Genomic DNA, 4129 nt, shown 5'->3' on the forward strand with positions numbered 1-4129 from the left:
ACCCCCCCCCCAGGACGACCGGGGCCCCCCCGCAGCCGCGGCTCGCACCGCTGACCTGGGCAGCCTGCAGCACTCCGGCATGCCCGAGTGCCCAGGATCCGGTGGGCTGGAGGGCCGGAGGAGGGGACTCGGTGACCAGGCTCCGTGGAGGGCCCTCGCCCGCTCTCACTCACACGTGCACACACGTACACTCTGTCACGAATTTTAAGACATTAAATATAACAACATCCTGTCCGCTCCACTACGCCTCTCACCATCCGTGTTCGGCGCTGTCTCTGTTCACTCGAGTGCCCAGGATCCGGTGGGCTGGAGGGCCGGAGGAGGGGACTCGGTGACCAGGCTCCGTGGAGGGCCCTCGCCCGCTCTCACTCACACGTGCACACACGTACACTCTGTCACGAATTTTAAGACATTAAATATAACAACATCCTGTCCGCTCCACTACGCCTCTCACCATCCGTGTTCGGCGCTGTCTCTGTTCACTTTTCTGTCGATGAAACAGTGCCCGTCTCAGGCCGGGCTCCCCCAGAAACAGATGCAGGGTCCAAGATTCGAGTCCCCTAGAGGAGACGGACCGTGGCGCAGCAGTCACACGCCACGTCCTGGGAGGCGACCCACACGGAAAGGGTCCAGGGCTGTGCCTGGAGACCCCCCAGGCTGCACGGGCACACGCGCGCCCTGACCCAGGGCTGGCTGACGCTGGGGTGGCCCACAGCCATGAGACCCGAGTGGGGGCGCTGCCGTCACTCTAGCTCCCGGAAAAATAAATGAATGAGCTTAGACAATTTTCATAAAACCCCAAACACTCCTAGAAGAGAAACCCGGCCAGGGAGTGAGTAAGCAGAACGAGGGGGAGAGGTTTTAGAGGTGTCCCAGCTCAGGCCTGATCCTGGGCCTCAGAACCACTCTGTGTGACCAGCAGGAGCTGGGGCCCCTGCTCCCTCGCCCATCAGTCTGCAGACCGGCCAGTGGGGTACAGGGACCTAAACTCCCTGGGTGGCGAGGGGTCCGGTGTGAGCCCAGGAGTGACTCCCTGAGGGAGGCCAGGTGTGAGTGTGAAGTGCAGAGTAGCTGTGGGGGTAGAGGGGGTGAGGGGGCAGGGACATGTTGGAAATGAGACGAGGGTGCCAGCGGGTGGTGTGGTGGTTGAGGTGCTGGATACCACATGGCTGACTGCAGGGTTCAAGTCCTGGATCTGGCAGCTTGAAAAACATGCCCGGTGCATATGCATGCATGCCCCGAACCCTGAGGGGGGATGCAGAAGGGATTGCAGCATGGCCATTACCCTCTGGCAGGGGTACTGTCCCAGCCCCCTTTCTCTCTGTCTCTCCAATGAGCGCATGTGCACTGTGGCAGAAATTAAAAAGAAAAACAATGAGATGAGGGACAGACATGATACCCTCGCTCGACAGGTACCAAATGCCTGCACTCCGTGGCAGACATCGGAGGACCCAGAGATACAGTCCAGGGAGGACGGGCACAGACCCAACTGTCCCAGAGACACTCAGCAGGCACAAGCTGTGAAGATCTCGGCTGAGAACGAGGTCTAGGTCCCGTCCTCGCCCTGACAGTCACCTCCTGCATGAAGACTTTGGAAAAACATTGTGGGGGCCGGCAAGTGGTGTGGAGGTTAAGACTCTGGACACTCCCACAGGGCCGACAGAGGTTCGAGTCCTGGACCTGGCAGCTTGCCGTCTCACTTTCCTTCTCTCTCTCTGGTTAAATTAAAAAATAACAATAATAATAAATAAAATTTTAAAAACATACGCTGTAGCGATGCACAACAATTAAATGTAAATAAGAAATCAAAAAATAAAAAAGAGAATGATGTGAGGGTGTCTGAGGAAGGCCCCGATTCCCTTTGGGGAGCATTCTGCCCCAGCCCAGCCTTTTTGGTTTCCATGGTGCCCCAGAAGGGAGCTCTGCTGGTGCCAGCAATTAGCATAATCCGCCCTGCGGCCAAGATGATTGGTGCAGGGCTGTGTTCATGGAACAGTTCCTGCCAATGGGAGGCAGCCCAAGGTCTGTCCATCCTCACTGCGCTGGAGGTCACAGGCTGAACCTCAGCTTCGAGGTCCCCATGTGCCAGAGAACGTGTGGGTAGTTTCAGAGCTTTTTTTTTTTTAAAGAGATTTTTGTTATAGGGCACATGTGCTCACTGGAGAGACAAAGACAGAGACACAGAAAGCTAGAAATCACCCCCCCCCCTCCCCAGGGTGGTTGGCAACGTCACCTCCACTCTCCTCTCGGGATCTTGGGCACACACGCACACACGCCCATCGTGAGTTTAAGCTGCTGGGTCTAAGACTCGAACCACTGTTGACTGTGTGGGAGTCCAGTGATGTACCCATTATGCCATCTGCTGATCCCTGCCCAGCAAGAGTTCTATGCAGCTGGGTCCAGGAATTGAACCGTGGTTGACTATGTAGGAGTCCAGTGACATAACCATGAAGCCATCTGCTGGTTTCCGGGCTTTGCTCTCTCTCTCTCTCTCTTTTTTTTTTTAAGAGGTTTTTGCTATAGGGTGCGTGCACTCACCAAAAAGACAGAGAGAGACAGAGAGCGAGAAATCACCCCCTGGGGGGATGGCCACGCTGCAATCCCTTCTCCTCCATTCTCCTCTCGGGATCTTGGGCATGCACGCACATGCACCCAGTGTGAGTTTAAGCCACTGGGTCCGGGACACGAACCACGGTCGACTACGTGGGAGTCCACGACATAGCCATTACGCTAACTGTTGGTCTCCCCGGGCTTTGCTCTTTGATGGGCGCTGTTGAGAGTGTTCTTAGAGCTCGGAGCACAAGTGCACCTAGGACTGGAGCTGTGGTTCAGGCGCGAGTGACCCGCGTGGCCAGACAATGCGTTACTGCTCACTGACCACACGTAACCACGCCCACCACCACGCGTGGGCTGCTCATCCTCCAGACCCCGTGTTGTGAGACTTCTGACCTTTGCCAAGCCCGTGGGTGTCAGAGAGCTCACTCTGCTCCTCCTTGGCATTGTGTTTCCTTCCAGATTTCTCTCCCACCGTCGTTTCTCATGTAGAAGTCAGCTGCTCTCCCTTCTGTCTGGAACGCACCCACCCTCCCACATCCGGCCATGACGGCACCTCCTCCAGGATGCCTCTCCTTTCTCCTCCCTCCATGGCTACCCAGAGTGCTGTCCTCAGCGTCAGCACAGCTGCATCACCAAGAGAACCACGGCCCAGCCATGTTTTCCTTCTCTCCACCCACCACCTCACTGCCGCCCACCTAGCCACCAGAAGAGGTTCAAAATGGTTTCTGTTTTCTTCTCTCTGCTTTGGGTGTATGCCATGCCAGGGATTAGAGTCCATGTGAACCAGGGCCCCAAAGCTCTGCCCCAGCTCCCCAGGCAACAGGGACCTGTGGGAGAAATCCAGGGTGAACCCCCACCCCGCACCTGCAAGAGAGAGCAGAACCTGCCGATGCCTCCTGTGCTCACGGTGAGGAAGGAGGCACGTCCACTGTCCTGTCCTGGGGATGCCCCAGTAGTGGAGACACCACAGCCTCTGGTGCCTGATGGCTTCCACCCACCCCAGGCTCACCAACGGCCTTAGAAACAGGCCACTATTCGCTGCGTCCGTGCTGGGTGTTCCTCTGCCAGGGAAATGGGTCCGTCAGGGGAGGCTGCCCCTCTGCCATGGAAGGCAGTTCTGCCATGGACACCGTTCCTGGGGCTGCACGGTTGCTGACTGCTGTGTTCCAGAGGCTCAGGTGGAACTGGCTGCCCCAACAACACACCCTAACCAAGACGGAGCCAGGGTGTTCATTTCCCCCCATGAACGATAAAGCCAGGCAAAGCTCAGCGTGCACCAGACCCGGGCACTGTCTGCAGGGGCGATGCGTGAGTCTCTGCTCCCTCTGCCCCTTCTGTCTACGGAGGAGAGGGGGGCCTGGCATCTTGGCGTGGAAGTCCCTCATCTGCCACTTTGTCCCTGATCTAGAAGTTTCTAGACCTGGGGGTTTTGAGGCACTGGTAATTCCCAGTTACTCCATGCAATGGACATTTCAGGGACAACATGGGGGGAGGGGGGCTTAAGGTCCCCCCAGGGACTTTGGGCAAATTACTCACCTGAGCAAAGCCCGCTTCTCCATCACAAAGCAGGAAT

Source organism: Tupaia chinensis, unplaced genomic scaffold (genome assembly GCF_000334495.1).
Source record: "Tupaia chinensis unplaced genomic scaffold, TupChi_1.0 Scaffold138725_1, whole genome shotgun sequence".
NCBI lineage: Eukaryota > Metazoa > Chordata > Mammalia > Scandentia > Tupaiidae > Tupaia > Tupaia belangeri.